Below are 20971 nucleotides of genomic sequence, written 5' to 3' on the forward strand. Positions count from 1 at the left end.
TCTGGTTGGTTTGGCTGGAGAAGGTTCGAGGTGTGCACCTCTGTTTGAATGACATCCGTGTCTCGACCACTGGAGTCAGATGATGTGTCTGTACTAGGAGTTGGGGTATTGAATCGTACGTGCCTATTTACCGTCCTAGGCTACTCTGGCTCGCCCTAAGGCAGAGCAGGTATGCACCTTCTCCCTCTTCTGCTTCTTCTTCTGCCTCTTCACTCTCCTCACTCTCTTCACTTGATGTATTGCACCCAGCAACATCATCAAAATGTTCCTGGTTTTCTTCTTCGTCAGAGCTAGAGAAGTGCTCCAAGCCTTGATTGGCTTCTTCCTCTGCTATGATTCTCTCTTCTTCCTTGAGACGAGCAATCTCTTTTTGTCTTGCTCTCTCAACTCTCTCCTCCTCTGCTTTCAAACGAGCCATTTCTTCAAGTCTGGCTCGTTCAACTCTATCTTCCTCTTCCTTCCTCATTTTCTCTCTCTACTATCTTTTTCTTTGCCTCTAGTCTCTTTCTATTCTTCTCTCTTTCTTTTTTCAATCTCACCCCCTCCTCTTCTGCATAAGGCCTTTGAGTGTCCTCCCTTCCCTCATCCTCTTGGTTGGTACCTATGCATACCGGGGTTCACGGCACAAGTTCTTGTGCCTCGTGTACACGTCTATATTGTCTCCTCACATCCCTCGTCTTCATGTAACATAAGAGCCTCTTTGGAATTGGCCGCTCTGTAACATAGCCTTCTTTGTTGACCGTAGGTTTGTACAGAGTGAGCACATTCACCTTGTGCACAGGCAGACGTCCCACGTCAATGTTGTTGTTGTCGATAACAGGTCTCAGAAGAAGACCCAGAAAGCGAGGAAACAATAGTGATGGCAGTTCCTTCCCTTTAGCCACCTCTTGGCACTTCTTAACGACAGCTGCCTTGAACTCTGTGTAGAGAAGGAAAGAGTAGTCGAGTGATAAGTGAAAAAATATGCCATAATGATCTGTAGGATGTTGGTGGAACACATGTCCATGCTACCAATCTTCCCAGTCAACGATCGATTCACAAATGTGAACATGATGTTCCACATTAGGGGTAGGTACTGTCGGCGGTATTGAGAAGGATACTGTATGGATTTGTTGTATCCCAAGAACTTCAAGAACGAAACAATCTCATCCACATATGGGAGAGGGGCATATTCATTTAGCCCTAAATCCGTCTTTGTAGGGATTTGCAAAACTCGTGAAAACAGGGACCTTGAAATGCGGACAGTGATGAATTCATTTATAGATGGCACCAAAAATTCTCCAACAATACCTCGTTGGGAACAGTAACTGAGCAACTCTGCCAGAATTATTGGATGAATCTTTCAGGGACAAGATCATCGGTGTTCGTCAGGGCAGGGTTCAAGAAATGGTGTTGAAGGATATCGATAATAGGATGGAATTTTTGGTCAAAGTTGTCTAGTGAGAGTTGAAGGCCATGGTTGTTGGGTTTGAGTGGAAGAGGAACCATCTTTTCGTTGGATTCCTCAACAGTTTTGAGAGTAGTGGTATGGGTTTGAGACTTCCTTGAGTCTGAAGAAGACATTGTTGCAGGTTTTGAAAAAAAAAAGGTTTTGAACAGTTAGGGTTTTGAAAAGAACCGGGTGTTGATTCTTTAATCTRGGCTGGAAGGATGGTTTGAGTACTTACTTGAAGATCGAAGATGAATGATTTTACCAAAGATTGTGGTTGCATGAACTGATTTAAAAGCTTGAAGGAATATCAATGGTGGTTTTTGAGAGCCTGAAGATGACGAGTTCTTGAATACTTTGAAAGCGTAAAGGAAAAATTGGAGGAAATGGGTTTGTTTAAATAGAAAATAAAATAGAGTACTCGGGTGTAATGCGCCCACCAAACGTCAGATAACTGGAGCGGTTCACGCACCACCTGTGTCCATCTGCCACGTGGCATGCCAGCTGCAACTGGCGTCGAGAGCTGAAACGGTTAGGCAAAAGCGAATGGGGGAAAGACACGTGGCTTGACATGCTTTGCATCTAGCCTCCTTTACTTTAAAAATTAGAGATACAGGCGGTGACCGTATGTAAGTGAAAGCTTGTATTTTAAATAATTATGAATAGAAACAGAGTTACGTCGCAAAAGTCTGATGGGAATTTCCAGAGTAAAAGACAAACGATGTCCATACCAATAAGTCTGCATAATTCTGAATGAGGATAACATATTTGAAGTACATCCTCAGAGTTATGAAACATGTTATTCAAAGTGGCACGTCTGAAGAGCATATGCAGAGTTAGATGCAGATCGTCTGCGTAAGTCTGCATGAGGTACACAACGATCCGAAAAACTTCTAAATTAAGACAAACAATGTAGAGCCAATATGCAGCACTACGTCGTACATGCAGAGCCTTTGTAAACCTTTGTACGACTTCCTTTAAAGAATATATTTTAAAATAATCTCCCAGAGTTTAGGACGGAGACGGTCCAGAGTTAAAAGTCTAAGGACCGCCTTTAGAGTAAGAGGCGGAACCTCAATGTACGACATGACGAGACGGAGGTCTTTATCAACACCTAAGTGCAGAGCATCTTTGTAGCTTTGTATGAAGAACGGATGCAGGGTTAGAGTGACGGGGTGGCAAGTGCAGAACCTCTGTTAAGGTCTGTATGAAGAAGCGGAATCTCAACATAGAACATGAAGAGAGAGAGCTCTTTCTCAACACTGAAGTGCAGAGCCTCTGTGTAGCTCTATATGAAGCAAGGAGTCTAGCTCCGATTGACCGTATAGCACGTGTAGAGCCTCTGTTACGGACTGTATGGAGAATGGAATCACACTTGACAGACATGAGGGTGTAGAAATTGTCCAGAGTTAAAAGTATGAAGCCCAACTTCACGGTAAAGGCGGACCTCAATGTATGACATGAAGAGACAGAGGTCTTGCTCAACACTTAAGTGCAAAGCCTCTGTGTAACTCTGTATGAAGCACAGATGCAGGATTAGAGTGACGGGGTGGCAAGTGTAGAACCTCTGTTAAGGTCTGTATGAAGAAGTGAGGCCTAAACGTAGGACATGAAGAGAGAGAGAACTCTTTCTCAACACTTAAGTGCAGAGCCTTTGTTAAGGTCTGTATGAAGCACAGAGTCTGGCTCAGATTGACCGTGTAGCACGTGCAGAGCATCTATTAAGGACTGTATGAAGAACGGAATCAGGCTTGACAGACACGAGGGTGTAGAAATTTCCCATAGTTTAAGACAGAGATGGTCCAGAGTTACAAGTTTGAAGCACAACTTCAGAGTAGGAAAGAGAACCTCAACGAAGGACATGAAGAGACAGAGCTCTTTCTCAACACTGAAGTGCAGAGCCTTTGTGTAGCTCTGTATGAAGCACGGAGTCTGGCTCCGATTGACCGCGTAGCATGTGCAGAGCCTCTGTTACGGACTGCATGGAGAACGGAATCACGCTTGACAGACACGAGGGTGTAGAAATTGTCCAGAGTTAAAAATATGAAGCCCAACTTCAGAGCAAGAGGCGGACCTCATCATATGACATGACACGACAGAGGTCTTGCTCAACACTTAAGTGCAGAGCCTCTATGTATCTATGTATGAAGCATGGATGCAGGGTTAGAGTGACGGGGTGGCAGGTGCAGAACCTCTGTTAAGGTCTGTATGAAGAAGCGGGACCTCAATGTAGGACATCAAGAGAGAGTGCTCTTTCTCGACACCTAAGTGTAGAGCCTCTGTGTATCTCTTGTGATTTTTAACGTTTCTGTACCCAATCCTTTTTCTTCCTATCTATTCCTTTTCCAAGATGTCTCTCATGCAACTTCTCTTGTGATTACACTCTGTATGAGGCAAGGAAGGACAAGGAGAGGCTCAACGTAGCGCAATGTTCTTACATAAGAACATCAACAACAGCAAAATTATGTTCTCATACAAACAAGTGTAATATTAAATAAAAAACAAATAATAATGAAACCGTGTAGCATAATACATTGACCAATTAACAGATCGTTGTACGAAACAAAATCCAATCACAAAAACAATCCCAAATACGAAACACAATGTAGTTGTACATTAGAACCACGAATATTACTTCTGAAGTTCAGGGATTATTAACGTTTTTGGAGCTGATCCTTTTTCTCTTGTAATTACGAACTGTCTACGGTGCTCTTCAAATAAGATAATGATCAGTCCTGGCATAAGAACAATTAGTTGCATCCATTTAAATTTATGAAATACGTTCAAGGTGGGGTTAAGAATACCTTAAACTTCTCTACAGAACTGAAATCTAATGAATGAATGTGTACTAATTCCGATTCAGCAGACTGGATGATAAATTGTAAAATAATGCTAGACTAACAGAGATCCTTCATTCAATCGGCTTAAATCTGGTGCAAATGATAAACGACACCTGTTGAGCAGCAACTCTCATTGCGAGCTCATTAATAGATGCTATGATGGTCGGTTGGCCTTGAAATTCAGAATCTCCCAATATCTACTACAAATTACTCTGCATTGGCGGTTTAAACAAAAGCACATATAGTGACCATGAACCTTGACACGTGTCACATGCACAAACCTGTTCGTACTGAAGGCAAAAATTGTGTCCACGTTCATGTTTAGGCGGAAAAACACAGTAACTGGCGTGCAGGAAAGGAAAGGCCCACGTGTGCCAAAAGTTTCTTATTTATTAGGGTTATATATATATATACACACTGCATTAATAACCATTTAAGACAAATTCTTAAAGAATGGATTACTATCATTTTATACAACAAATTCAAAAAACTCTTAATTATAAACTATTATGCATAATGTACAAGTTGTTTATGCAATGGTTTCCCACAACACCAAAAATTACCCATTTTGGGCCGATTTCTTCTTCTTTCTATTTCCTATCTCTGCGACCACCAAAACCGGTTAGAAAGCAGACGGCTTTCTTCTTCTTCTGTTCATCTCTCCATTTCCGCTCATATCAATATTGATCTTACAGTAATTCAATTCTATTTGTTCTACTCATATCATTGATACCTATAGCTCCCTTCATATATTCGAGAAGCAACAGTTTCAGAGGTTCATCGCCGTTAGATTTGTGGGTAGATGGACGCACCATTGTCACCGTTAAATCGTCGGTGAGTATCTTTTGATTGATCCTTCACTATCTATGTTGTCTCATTAGTCTTGTCTTTGGATTTAGGTCCTCTCGTCTTGTATTCTTCCTCCTCTTCTCAATGTCTTCCATTAATAACCACTATACCTTCACAACGACGTCGTTTGGAACCGCCTCCGATGTTGTTGAAACCCTGTCCTTTACCTCTTCCAATCGCAACCTCTCGCTGCTTGTGGTTAATAACACCTCTACCGTTGCAACTACTAGCAGAGTGGTGGTCGGCTCGCATGGGATCCAAATTTGGCCATGGCAACATCTAGACCTGCAGGAAGTTATGAAAGCTCATAAGATAATTGAAGTTGTTTAGAGAGAACAAAGGGTTCAATATGGAATCAAAAACCCTAAAACTCTGATTGCCATAACTCCGACCTATGTTCGAACTTTTCATGCTCTACACCTAACTGGATTTATGCACACTTTGATGAATTTGCCATACGATGTGGTATGGATTCTTGGTAGATGCCAACAGTGCCACCAATGAAACTGCCACGTTGCTGGCAAAATTAAAGCTTCAAATCAAGCACATTGGATTCAAGAAGAAGATCCCCATTTTCTGGGAAGCTCGATACAAGATAGAATCTCAGATGCGATTGCAAGCCATGAGGTAAACTTTACAAATTCAGCTTCAAATATTCCAAGAATTTAGATTCTTAATGATGGATTAGATTATAAGTAGACCTAATTTCATGATTCAGAGTTGTGAGAGAAGATAAGCTAGATGGGATTATAATGTTTGCGGATGATAGCAATATGCATAGTTCGGAACTCTTCGATGAGATCCAAAAAGTCGAATGGATCGGTGCGCTTTTATGGCAGTAGTGACATATTTATAGGCTTTGAATGCTTTCTCATTCGTAATTTTGATGCTTGGAAACATAATGCAGGGTGCTACACCAGGGCTTCAAGCAAGCATCCTTGAAGGCGCTGAGAAATCTTTGCCATGTCTCCAAATATATTTGATATTGTTAAGGAGGATTTAGCCTGGGGATCTTACACTCTATTGTGTAACACAAATAGCATTTCAGTGGTATGTTGAGACTTAGACTTACATATTGGATAAACCATTGATGAATGATGATTGATAAATGACATTACACTATCTTAATGTGTGGATTGGTTTATCTTAAATACCAATAACCCATAACTGAAAACGGATATTCTAATTCTCTTTGTATTAATATAGGTTATATCCATCCAAGATGTATTGTGTGTACCTGTTGGGTCTGAATTTTAGTGCTAATGTATTCATCTTGAAAGTTTATAATTGTCTATAATTGTATAGTTAGCGTGTTTGACTTTGTAAGTAATGTTGACTTTGACTAGAAGGTGTAAGTCCACTTTATGATCAATCTTCCAGATAACATCATAGAATCCATGGCAGAATTATGTATTCTTTCAAGAACATGAGAGGAGAGTTAAGAGAAAAGGTCAAACAGTCAAAGCTCTATTTCTTTACGTAATGTTTACAATCAAATCTCCTACTTTTTAATCACAAAGGACAAAAACTATTTATAGGGTCAAAGTATTAACCCACTAGTCAAAGTCAAACAATCATAAGGAAAGTCAAACACGATGACTTATACAATTATAGACAATAGTAACTTTCAAGACGAATACAATTTAACCCTAAAATTCAGTCCTAACATTGTCCCCCTTTGTATTCAGACTTGAAGAATTTTCGCGCTTTGAATCTTGTTTAAACTTTGTCTCTTTAAGCTCTTTATGACTTCTTCAAAAACTTCAAAAACAAACTTTACATTGAAATCTTTAGACAATCATTAATTGAGAAAATCTTCTAACATTCTCCCCCTCGAATGTAGAACAGCAACGATCTTTTCTTTCGACAATGTAGAACAAAATCAACAATAATCTTCAGAAACGATCTTCAAGATGTGATCTTCAAGATATGATCTTCAAATAATCTTCTTCAGATAACAAATTCTAACATTCTTTCCAAAAATGAACTTCTTCAGACAAAAATTCATAAACTTTCTTCTTCAAAATTAAACATTCCCTTCGATGTAAAATCTCTATCAGTGAACTTTTATAAAGATGGTCTTCACATTCCAAAACTCTTAGACATTGTAGCACATGAATAATCTTCTAAAATAATCTCCAGTCAACACTCCTTTGAGTCTTTTGCCGATCTTTGATGTTACTCCCCCCTTGATCTTTATAACATATTCCCCTTATATAATTCAGAATTGAACATTTCATTCATTATTACATAATCCCTCTTATGATGAAATGAGAATCATTAGCATCATACACAAGAATGAATGAAATCTTCAACGATAGCCATAAATTCAGAAAATTGTAAGTAGATTTTTTTAAAAGCCACTTGTATAATCTTTTCAGATTTAAAGAATGGGAAATAACAACCAATTTCAACTAATGAAATTGTTTTCAATCTTATAAAAAGATTGGCCTGTGAATATAACAAATATATTCAGTACAACGGATGCACTTCATATATGAGACTTTTTAAGGTTCATCTCACCAGGTCTTCCATTCAATCATCGATATCTTATAAAAAGTATATCTATGAACGTTTCGGCAAAATAACATATAATTTGTAAAATCTATGTAGTGTAGAAAGATAAAGCAACATATACTTCTGTTTAGGCTCAAAAAGATAAACCGTGTGGACTACACAAATTTATGAGACTCAATGCATGATCAAAAATACTTGAAGGGGGGACATATATCCTTCTATTTTAATATCAACTTTCTCCGAATGAGAAATTGATAGATTGTGAGTTGTGTGCCCCAAGTGTTATTGAAACACTTATCTGTTAAGAGATAAATGAGTAGCTGGTGGGGTTGTGACAAGAATTGGCCTGGGCGTTGTCTTTTTCAATATTATTCTCGAAAGAATTGAGAACTAATAGATTATGTGCTATGCCTGGAATTTAGAAGTTTAGAACATGATTCTTTTAATCTTTTGATCCTGACACAACTCTCATCAATTATTTTGGCTCACAACAACTACCCCTCTCCTTTTCATTTTAAGCTCTGCACACAAACCCTTTTTCAGTAAAAGCTCACTCAGATATGGTTATCCTCATGGGTAGGTCTGTCGGTTCTAACATTCCATAGAGGTATTTCAGTTAAGCACTCAGTTCCTCCTAAAATTAGCAGTATGCTTAGTTGATCACAATGGTTGGTCAAAAATAGTATTGAAAATAAAACACAATGATCAGATAAAAATTGATCAAGATATTTGGCTTTTAAGCACAACCAATGAAGGAGTGATACACAAAATCATATTATTCAGTACGTGAGAGAAATGAATGAAGATCTGTAAGTACATGTTTACAGATTCTGAATATTCAAAGAATAACAAAATATGTATATCAATCAAAGTAAAAAAAAAAAACAGAAAACAACCTTTGATTACTAACGAGCGTATTATACCCGAAAAGGATTTTATATAAGAGACGTGATAATAACAATTTCAAGAATAGCTAAAACAAGTATTGGAGTTATGTTAGATGAGAAATTACGCAAGTAAAATCTCAGGAAATATATGCTCAGTAAATGTACTCATTTGCATAAAAAACAATTCCATTTTCTGAAAACATTTATTTAAAATTTCTAGAGACTCCCCCTAGAAAATAGATTTAGGTAATATTTCGGTTCAACTCAAAAAGAATAAAAAAATTGGAAACATTTTAAGCACGGGTCCTGAACTATTGTGCTCAGAAGCCACAATTCAGTTAAGCACGGGTCCTGAACTGATATATTCAAAAACCTCATTTGGAATAGATTACAAACTCCCCTTAATTTGTGCATCATATGTATGAATCTTTGATCAGTGCAGTAATGACGCACCTACAAAAACAAATCAAACAGATTTTGGTACCCAAACAAACTTGGGTCCTATTTTATTAGTATTGGCCTGGGGAATATTGTAACTTCCAAACCATCTATTTCTATCAGATAAATTCTTTTTAGCACTTCTAACAGATAGATCAGATAAGCAGTAAGACCATATCAGTCATTAGTTCCACATGTTGAGCACATAATTCTTCTGTTGCTGAGACTGATCAATTGATTAGTAGATCTTACAGTGCAAAGAAGAACAGTGTTAGTAACAACAAATTTATGAGACATAACAGAATCAGCTTTATTAACCCAAAACTTAAACAAATTTGGAACTTGATCCAATGACATATGCTTGATAGAATTGATTTGAAGAATGAGACTTGTTCTTTGAAACAGTTGATTTAGAACTGCTTGAATAACTGTTGGATTTAACACTGGAACGGTTATAAAAGCAAGTTTTACACTGAGATTGAGAATCACTTAAGCTTTCAGCACTTGAAAAGTCTTTTACTTTCTTAAGTAATTGGTCTCTCTCATCAACAACTAAGTCATATATCTTCTTAAGTTGAGATCTCATATTCAATTCAACAACAAGTTTTGTCTTTACATCAGACAATTTCTTTGAAAATTCCATGAGTTTACCTTCTAAATCCTTCTTCAACTTATCAAACACTTTCCTTTCTTTCTCAAACTCCTTTCTCTCTTCATCTGAACTTCCCTTTTCATTTTCAGAAGCAATGTCAAGCCATTTTTTCTTCTCTGTAAGTTCTTTAGCAATTGCAGCATTTTTCTTGGCAGTGTTTTTCTTTTCAAGAGCAAACACTCTCTTCTCTTCATCTAATGCTTTCTTCTTCTTAACAATGCTGTCAAACAATTTCTGATTCTGGCTCAGACATTCTTCTCTGATGTCGTTCTTCTCTTTATCTATCTTGACTCGTTTCAAGATAATCAGCTGCTCAAAATCTGAGATTTGATTCAAAAGCAATTTAACGTTCTGCTCAAGAGAGTTTATCTTATTTTCATAAGATATGCGTTCAGCACTGAACCTTTTCTCTATTTCAATAAATCTCTTCTTCTCTTTCTCAAATTCTGATCTTTTAGTATTCAAACTTTATTCAGTTTCCAAAACTTTTCCTTTCTCTAAGTCCAGTAACTTCCTTAACTCACTTAGATCACTCTCAGACTTATGAAATTTTTCAGTGAAGTCCTCAGTCTCTATATTTTTTCTCCCAAAATAGTTCCTCTCAGTTTGCAGTTCACTTCTAACCACTTGAAGTTTATTAAACAGATCTTTATTTGCTTTACTCCAAGTTTTCAATTCATCATCACACTCTTTTCTCACAGAACTCAGAGTTTTCTCAAGCTTTTCAATGTTATACATGAAGTTCTTTTCAACTTGTTCCATAGATTTTTTATGTTCCTTTCGTAAGATGGTAACAAGTTCCTAATTAGCATGATTTTCATAAAACATGTTGATATATTTATCTGTATAGTCCTTTAAGCTTTTCTCCAACTCGGAAATCTTATTTGTCAGTTCTCTATTATCCTTCTCAAAATAAGTTGTCATTTCAAAAATCAGATTGATCAAAAGAATCTAATGCGTTGAAATCAATCAAAGAAATCAAAATCAAATAAGCTCAAAAAATTCTCATAAACGCTAAAAAATTGTTGAGAAATCAGAAAATCAGCGAAAACAATCAAAAATCAGTAAAAACAGTCAAAACTGTTGAAAATAGTTAAAGACTGTTAAGAACAGTCAAAAACTGATTAAAAACAGTTTATGTGACGCAAAACAGTTCAAAAAAATTCTCAAAATAGTTAAAAAATTCAAAATAGATCAAAACAGTTCAAATCAGTTAAGCACAATCCAAAAAAAAACATCAATTAAAACCTGAATAAAATGTGAAAAAAATGAAATTTATCAAGAATGAGAACTTAAAAAGACATCAAATCGAATGGGCTTAAAAAAAAAACAAATGAACACCAAAATTGAGTAAAAAAATTGAAACAAACCCACCGTCAAAAAGAATGCGACAAGGGCTTAAACAAAGAAAACTGAAATTATAGATAACATCAAAGAATCCATGGCAGAATTATGTATTCATTCAAGAACATGAGAGGAGAGTTGAGAGAAAAGGTCAAACAGTCAAAGCTCTGTTTCCTTACGTAATGTTTACAATGCAATCTCCTACTCTTTAATCACAAAAGACAAAAACTATTTATAGGGTTAAAGTATTAACCCACTAGTCAAAGTGAAACAATCATAAGAAAAGTCAAACACGATGACTTATACAATTATAGACAATAGTAACTTTCAAGACGAATATAATTTAACACTGAAATCCAGTTCTCACATAAGGGTTCAATGGTTAACCCTATATAAAGCCTTGTCTTTTAGTGTAATAGGTAGGAGAGCTTATTGTGAACATTATGTTCATTAGAGAGATGTAATATACTTTGACCAGATTGACTCTTCCTCTCAATTCTTCTTATGTGTTCTTGAATGTTCATGAAGATTGCCATTGATTCTATGAAGATATCTGAAGATTGATCATATTGTGGACTAACAATTGGTATCAGAGTAGGTTATGCAGTGAAATCAACGTGAAGAAATCATATTTTTTAAGATTTTTCTGGAAATCCTTCTACTGTTCATCATTTCTTCATAAGTGTCCTTAAAATTTTCAAGAATTTGATCCGATATTTTTTTAAATCTTTGTGTTTTGGTGTTAAAAACATTATCAAAATGTGCGTAATTGTCTTGTGAATTTTTTTATTCACAAAGTTTTATGTTTTGATCATTAGTATTCAAGATTTGCTCAAATTTGTGAAGTTGAAAATATTTGGTGTTCTTGATAAGTTTTTAAAAAAAGTCAGTTTTTGATCCAAAATGGTGTTAAAAGGTTGAGTTTTTGTGTTTTTTTGTCTATTTTAATCAGTTTAACTTGGTCAAAATCATTCACCTCCTTGACATATTTAGGTAGTACATCGCTCAAGGCTTACCATATTTGGACATAGCCAAAATCTTTGTCTAAAAATCGTTCAAGCCTTCATCAATATTTGATTAAAATCGTTCAAGCTTTCATCCGAGTTCCCTTCTTCATCGATTCATAAGCCTATTCAGATTCATATTTAGCCATATTATCATTGTATAATCCGAAAATAGGCCTCTCCGGATTTAGTGTAAATCGCTCACAACTATATCCGATTTTGTGTTACATCGATTACCAGCCCAGTCGGATTAGATCTAAGTCGTTTGCAGGCTTGTCTGTATACTAGTAACTCGCATATTGTATCAACCGGGTTCGTATACTTAGTCGCGACTTAGCTTCCTCACATCATAACCCGGACACAGCCTTGTCCGAAGTTACTTTCTCGGCTAAGCGATTTGGTGATTCTTGGTAATTCCCGGATATCTTCCTCGGTCATTACTTGGTCACAAACAACCTTCTCGGACAACACCGCATCCGGAGAGCATCATCCTCGGTCACATTCTTGACCGGATTCAAGCATCACCCTGAACTGCCATAGTCGGGATCTTCTTTCCTCGGATATACCCGGACAATACCTTGTCCGGATTGCTTGTAATCCTCGGCCAGCGATCTCTTTTCCTCGGCCAAACTCTCTTGATCCCTTGTCCGGATTTGAAGCTTCATCGGTCAAAAGACAGATTTTTTCAAGTGTCCAATTTTGGCTTCCTCTTTCAACTCTTTATCCAAATTTGTCAAGAGTTAGCCAAATTTCTGATTTTATCCAATTTTGAAGTAATTTTGACAAAACTTAAATTTTTTCAACAATTTTATCCAGATTACAGATTTTTCTTCAAGTTTATCAGTTTTTATCTGGTTTTCATCGTTGTACCTGATTTTCACCAAATTACTGATTATTGAGGAATTGAACTGTTTTAATCTGGTTTGTGTCGCATAAACTGTTTTTGATCAGGTTTAACTGTTTTTGACAGTTTTTGACAGTTTTTAACTCTTTTCAACGAATTTTGACTGTTTTTACTGATTTATAACTGTTTTCGCTAATTTTTTGATTTCTGAATAGTTTTTGAGTTTTTCTGAGATTTTTGAGCTTACTGGTTTTAATCTGAAAGATTTTATTGGTTTGTGATTTCTTCGACTGATTTCATTCATTGCATAAGATTCTTTGCACAATCTTGAATTTTTAAAATGGCAGCTTTTCTTGAGAAGAAGAATAAGGAACTGAGAATTAAGATTTCTGAGTTGGAAAAGAGCACAAAGGACTATAAAGATAAATATATAAATATGTTTTATGAAAATCATGTTAATGAGGAACTTGTTACCAATTTACCAAAGGAACATAAAGAATATATGGAACAAGTTGAAAAAGATTTCATGAATAGGATTGAAAAGTTGAAGAAAACTGTGGATTCTGTCAGGAAGAAACAAATGAAGAGTTAAAAACCTGGAGTAAGTCAAATAAAGATCTGTTTAATAAACTCTAAGAAGTTCAATATGAACTAAATGCTGAGAGAAACTCTTCTGAAAGGAAACATACAAAGACTAATGATTCCACAGAGAAATTTCATGAATGTGAGAATAATTTGATTAAGGTAAGAAAATTACTGGAATTAGAGAAGGAAAAGGTTCTACAAGTTGAGAAGGTTTTGAATGTTGAAAGAAAAGAAATGGAGGAAGAGAAGAAAAGGATAATTGAAGTGGAGAAACAGTTTGGTACTGAAAGAATATCTTTTGAGAATAAGATCAACTAGCTGGAATTAAATGCTAAAATGCTATTGAATCAAATCTCTGATTTTGAGCAGCTTATCATCTTGGAACGAGCCAGGATTGATAAAGAGAAGAAAGAGATTAGAGAAGGATTTTTAAGCAAGAACCTTGAACTATCTGACTGCATTGCTCAAAAGTAGAAAGCTTTGGATGAAGATAAGAAGATGTTTGCTCTTGAAAAGAGAAACACAGCTAAGAAATATGCAGTAATTGCTAAAGAGCTTGTAGAAAAGAAAAAATGGCTCGACATTGTTTCTGAGAAAGAAAAGAGCAGCTAAGATGAAGAGAGACGAGAGTTTGATAAAGAAAAGAAGATATTTGAGAAGCGAAGAAGAAGTTAGAAGGTAAACTCCTGAATACTTATAAGAAATTGTATGATCTTCAGACAGAACTTGAAACTGAATTGAAGATGAGAACTGAACTCAAAGAGAAGTATAATTTAGTTGCTGATGAAAGAAACCAGCTTTTAAAGAAAATTAATGACTTTTCAAGTGCTCAAAGCTCAACTGGTTCTCTTTCACAATGTAAAACCAGCTTTTATGATTGTTCTAAATCTAACAGTTATTCAAGCAGTCCTAAATCAACTGTTTCTAAGAACTATTCTCGTTCTTGTAATCATTACTATCAAGGGTATGTCATTGGATCACCCAATTATCATTCTAAGGTTAAAAATGTTTGGGTTAATAAAGTTGAATTTGTTTCGTCTCGTAACTCTGTTGTTACTAACTTCATTCTTCCTTGTGTTGTGAGATCTACTAATGGTCTGATAAATCTTAGCAAGAGAAGGATCATGTGCTCCACTTGCAAAACCACTGATTTTATGAACAGGAAAAGGTACAACAGGTGGAATGAAGACAACAAATATCAGAAGAGCTGGAAGAATCATAACAGGTATGATAATAATAACTGGTATGGATCTTATTGCATTTATGATCAACTTGTTAAAAGTGCTAAAAAGAAAACATCTAATAAGAATAGATGGTTTGGCAATTACAATATCCCACAACCTAATACTAACAAAGAAGAACCCAAGTTCGTCTGGGTACCAAAATCCGTTTGATCTGATTTTGCATGTGTGTTATTATCGTGCTGATCAGAAAATCATGATTATGATACACGAATTCAAGGGGAGTTTGTAATCTGTTCAAACAAGGTTTCTAAACACTCAGTTTAGGACCCGTGCATAACTGAATATGGTTTCTTAACAATTTAGTTCAGGACTTGTGCAAAAATGGTTTCATTTTTGTTTATTTTGAGCTGAAATAAATCATTACTCAAATCTATTTTCTAGGGGGAGTCTCTAAAATATTTCAATAAAAGTTTTTGAAAAATGAATTGTTTATGTGAAAACGAGTACATTTTCTAAACGGGTATTTCCTGAGATTTTACTTGCGTAATTTCTCATCAATCATAATTCCAATACTTATGTCAGCTATTCTTCAAACCGTTATTATCACGTCTCTTATATCATTTTCGGTGGTAATACACTCGTTTGTAATCAAAGTTGTTTTTYTKRATATTTTTTTTCTTTGATTGATACATATTTCATTATTCTTTGAATATTTTGAATCTGTAAACTTATACTTACAGATCTTCGTTCATTTCTCTCACTTTCTGAATAATCTGTTTTTGCATATCACTCCTTGATTGATTATGCTTAAAAGTTACATGTCTTGATCAATTTTATCTGATCATTGTGCTTTATAGTAATAATATTTTTGATCAACTGTTTATGATCATTTGAGCATACTGATGTATTTTAGGAGGGACTGAGTGCTTCACATAAATACCTCTATGGAATGTCAGAACCGAAAAACCTACCTAAGAGGACAACCATATCTGAGTGAGCTTAAATTCAAAAAGGGTTTGTTTGCAAAGCTTAAAATGAAAAAGAGAGAGAATTGATGAGATTTATGTCAGGATTAAAAGATTATAAGAATCCTGTTCCAAACTTCAAAATACCGGGCATACCACGTTATCTATTAGTTCTCAATTCTTTCGAGACTAATATTGAAAAACGCAAAGTCTAGGCCAATTCTTGTCACAACTCCACCAGCTACTCATTTATCTCTCAACAGATAAGTGTTTTAATAACACTTGGGGCATGCAGCTCATAATCTATCAGTTTCTCATTCAGAGAAAGTTGATATTGAAAAATAGGGATATATGTCCCCCCTTCAAGTCTTTTTGATCACGAATTGAGTCAGATAAATTTGTGTAGTTCACACAATTTATCTTTTTGAGCCAAAATAGAAGCATATGTTGCTTTGTCTTTCTACACTACACAGATTTTTCAAATTATATGTTATTTTGGTGTAACATTCACAGATATGCAATTATTAAGCTATCGATGATTGAATGGAAGACCTAGTGAGATGAACCTYAWARAGTCTCATATATGAAGTACATCCGTTGTACTGAATATATCTGTTATATTCACAGGAAATCTTTTTATAAGATTGAAAACAATTTCGTAAGTTGAAATTGGTTGTTATTTTCCCATCCTCTTAATCTGAAATGATTATACAAGTGGATTTGAAAAGATCAACTTACAATTTTATGAATTGACGGCTCTCGCTGAAAATTCATTCATTCTGATGTATGATGCAAATGATTCTCATTTCATCATAAAGGGGAGTATGAAATAATGAATGAAATGATCAATTCTGGATGATATAAGAGGAGTATGATATAAAAATCAAGGGGGAGTAACATCAAAGGGGAGTATGATATAAAGATTGAGAACCGGCAAGAGACTCAAAGGAGTATGTCTAAAGATTATTACTGAAGATTATTTTTGTGCTACATTGTTTGAGAGATGTTGAATGTGAAGATATCATCTTTACAAAAGTTTACTGATAGAGATTTCTCAACGAAGAGAATGTTTAATTTTGGAGGAGAATGTTTGTGAACTTTTATCTAAAGAAAATTCATTTATGGGGAGAATGTTAGTAATTTGTTTGTCTAAAGAAATTCTTTGAAGATCATTTATGAAGATTGTTGTTGATATTGTTCTTCTTTGTAAAAAGAGAAGATCGTTGTTGTTCTATATTCGAGGGGAAGAATGTTAGAAGATTTTCCCAACAAAAGATCGTTTGAAGATCTCTAAGTGAAGATTGTTTTTGAAGATTTCAAGAATTCATAAAGTGTTTAAAGCGTCAAAGTTCAAACGAGATTCAAAGTGCGCAAATTCTTTCAAGCCTTAATACAAAGGGGGAGAATGTTGGGTCTGAATTTTAGTGTTAAATTGTATTCATCTTGAAAGTTTATAATTGTCTATAATTGTATAGTTTGCGTGTTTGACTTTGTAAGTAATGTTGACTTTGACTAGAAGGGTTCAATGGTTGACCCTATATAAAGCACTGTCTTTTAGTGTAATAGGTAGGAAAGCTTATTGTAAACATTATGTTCATTTGAGAGATATAATATACTTTGACTAGATTGACTTTTCCTTTCAATTCTCCTTATGTGTTCTTGAATGTTCATGAAGATTGCCATTGATTCTATGAAGATATCTGAAGATTGATCATATTGTGGACTAACAGTACGTGGCTATTTGAAAACGCCCAAAAGCATCAATCTATCAAAAGAACAAGCAGTTGACTGGTTTAAGAAAAAGATACAACAGATTGGACTCTTTAATTTGACAGAGACCTTTATTTTTCTCAGAGAACAGGTAAATCATCAAATTGTTACACAATCTTGAGGAAAATGAAATTATATGATTATAAGCAGTTACAAGAATATTATGGATCATATATGCAAACCAGGAGTGTTGCTCAAGTTGAGAACTTTGTTTGTTCTTTTAATGATAAAAGGTCCTAAGAGCAGCTATGGTTTACTGACTTTTTGGGGGTTGTTACTATTATATCCTTGTACACTTGTATTTCTTTAGTGATGGTATTTTTCGAGTGTGATATTCTACATTACTGAAAAGATTTTTGGTAGAAATATAATTGTATTTAGTCTCCTTCAGATTCTGAGCTATGGGGGATCTCTAAGGACATTATCTGCTATGGTCTATGGGGTCTGTTTGTTATGCAGGTTTGCCATGGTGATTGTTTCTCTACTTGAGGCTCATCTTTTTTGAAAACATTTGGTGGATGGGAGTTGCAATTCAGATTTATCGACCTAATTTTTCTCATCTTTAACATTTTGAGTTTGACTTTCTCTTGGTAAGAATTGATGTTAAACCCCATAATTCATAACGTAAAAAGTAATGAAAAACAATAAGTGATGAAGAACCAGAAGACCGATGAAGACATCAAGGCAGAAACGGCTAAGTCTGGAGTACAACCAGAGGACCGATGGACGACCTGGGATACGATGGATAGAGCATCCTCATCGATCCTCTGGTCATCAATACTTAGTGAATTCTCGAGCAAATCATCCAGAAGCATACAATGAAGATCTAAAGATAAGGATGGTTCATCACACTATGAATGATAGCTGGAGATGACATGTCGACAGCTAGACTTCTAGTTTATCTCTAATACTAAAGTTTATCCATAGAATAGATAAACATTATCTGTTAATAGAAGATTAGCTAAAATGTCTCTTTAGATAGTTATCTTCTTATTAGCTAATTAGTATAAATAGGTGATTAGGCTTATTGTAAAAAGTGTCGCTTGAATAGCTTTACATTTTTCTTATATTCAAAGTGAAACCTTTGAAGCTCAAGATTGTTCTTAATTTCTTCCTGAGTGTTCATAACCTTCTTCATTAAATCACTATAATTTGGTTATTCTTAACTAGATTATTAGTGTTATTGAGAGATCTGGGATCAACAATTGGTATCAGAGCTAATTGATTGAATTTCCAATCAAAACGATCAATAAAAAATCTCTCAATTTTTGATCTTCTTTCTCGTCAAGAACACTAATCTTTCTCTTCAAAATTCTCATGGCCAACTGGAATTCTACTAATAATGTTGGCTCCCTCACCAAGCCTCCAACTCTCCAACGAGAAGAATATCCACAATGGAAGATCATAATGGTGAATTTCTTGGAAGGAATGGACAGGAACCTCCTGCGATCTATAATGGAGGGCCCTTACATTCCACAAACTCTTGTCCCAAGAGTTCCAGGAACAAACACCACGGCTGAAATTCCTGCTTACTACATGCCCGAAGATGAAAAGAATTGGGATGAAGATAGATGACAAAGAATGAGTAGAAACTGACAAAAAGGCCAACTGGAAGGAGGAGCAAAAATGAGAAAAAATCGTAGAGCACAATGTCTCAACGACTATACTAACTTCAAGGCCCTCCCTGATGAACCAATACAGAAAACATATGATCGTTTTAACACATTGATCAATCAATGTCGTCGAAACGACCTCTCCAGAACCAAGGAAGAAAACAATGTTTTGTTCCTTAAAAGTCTGGGCGATGAATGGACTCAACTGTCTATGTCCCTTCAAGCAAACTAGGACCTAGATAGCTAGCCACTTCTTGATTTGTATGGAACGCTTGCAGCACAAGAAAATGACATAATGAAAAGGAAGGTTTCTATTGGTGGACCTCTTGCCCTTGCTGCCGACGAAAAAGAAAAATCAAGGACTTTCACCAAAGAATATAAAAAGAAAGGCAAGAAAGCATTGGTAGTAGAATCGGAATCTGAAGAAGAAACCTCTGAATCAGATGACGAAATTAGAGCTTTTGACAAATCTTTGGCCTTGATCACAAAGCAATTCCAGAGAAAGTTCATCAAGAAACCTTATGAACGAAAAGAGTTCAAAAGGAAAAGATACCAGTCATCATATGAAAGAAAGCCATCCAAATTCCATCAGAGGGAAGAGAGAAGAGATGGAAGAGAAGAGAGAGAAGAAAGAAGAGAAGACAAAAGAGATGAGAGGAAAGAAGACAGGGATGGAAGGAAGAATGACCTTCGATGCTTCAGATGTGGAAAGCTAGGACATTTCTCCAAAGAATGCCGAGGACGATTGGTAAAGGATGCTGATTATTACAAGAACAAATACAAATATAATTCCATAGAGCGAAGCCTGATGGCTGAAAAAGAAAATTATGTGTCCGACTCTTCATCAGACGATGAAGACAAACCACTCATATGTCTAATGGCCACGTCCAACGCAGAATCCGCCTACAACTCTGATGACCAGGTATGTGAGTCTACTTCCAATGAAACCAACTCTGCCCCATCGGAGCTAGAGTTAAGGGTAATAAAACTTTCAGAAGATTTCTTGAAATTAAAAGAGAAATTAAATTTTGAAAGAATATGAAAGGGTAAAAGCGGAAAAAGAAGCAAGTTTCTACAAAAGAGAAACTGATCTTCTAACCGAAGAAAAAGCTGAACTTGCAAAGGAAAAGACTCGCATAAGCACACTTAAGAAATCAGAGGAWRATAAACTTCTGGAATTAAACAAACGAATTACTAAGGACCTAGAAAAGAAAACTAAGGCCTTAAAGGAATCTGAGGCAGAGAGACTAAATTCAGTAGCTCTTAAAGATTTCTGTCAAAAAGAGCGGGAAATTCTTCACCAGAAGCTTCAAACCAATGAACTTTTGATGAAGAAATATAAAGATGCCCATGACGTCTATGAAAAACTAAACGGCCAAAAGGATACTCAAGGGATTGGATTCAATGAATTGGATTATTTCATTGAATCAAAGAAGTCCACCCTTGAATCCACTTTCAAACTTGGATGCATTCAAAAACCCGACTTTACTCCTAAACCAAAATCAAAATTTAAAAGAGTTAAAGTCGATGGAAAAACTGTCGTTTCAAGACATGATTTTGAAAATGTGTTACACGAGAACAGTACTAGTAAGAATTCTGACGGAAGCAATGACACCTCTAAATCATAAACCAATGGAAACACTATGGTTCAACCAGAGTCTCTGATTCTCAATTCTTCTCCATCAGCAAGTACTGTTGATGAAAAAGAGAATCCAAAAGAGGAACCATCAGCTGATGAATCGATGAACAACTCAAGTAAAATTGAAAGTTCACCGAAGTCAGAATCAATGAAACCTCAAGTAGATTACTCTAACGCATCAACCTCTGAACCCACATCTTCCAATTCAATCCATGTTAATTTTGATTTAGAGAAATCAGCAAGAGATTTTCTTGATCTGAATCTGAAGAAGAGATAATTTGTGAATCACCAAAAATCGTTGAGGACAAGAAGCATCAAAACTTAAAAACCTCAATGAAATCTGGTATTCCTTCATCGATGAAAACTTCAGACAAAGAAAAGAGAAAACTGAAGGATAGTAACTTTTCCAAA

The 20971-nt window shown here is 35.6% G+C and overlaps 1 pseudogene; it reads left to right on the forward strand.

The window, feature by feature from the left end:
• The first annotated feature begins 1455 nt into the window (after positions 1-1455).
• LOC112502869 lies at positions 1456-5960 on the forward strand (annotated as a pseudogene).
• The last annotated feature ends 15011 nt before the right edge of the window (positions 5961-20971 follow it).

This window comes from Cynara cardunculus, unplaced genomic scaffold (assembly GCF_001531365.2).
Source record: "Cynara cardunculus var. scolymus isolate 2C unplaced genomic scaffold, CcrdV1 Un_Scaffold_2105, whole genome shotgun sequence".
Lineage (NCBI taxonomy): Eukaryota > Viridiplantae > Streptophyta > Magnoliopsida > Asterales > Asteraceae > Cynara > Cynara cardunculus.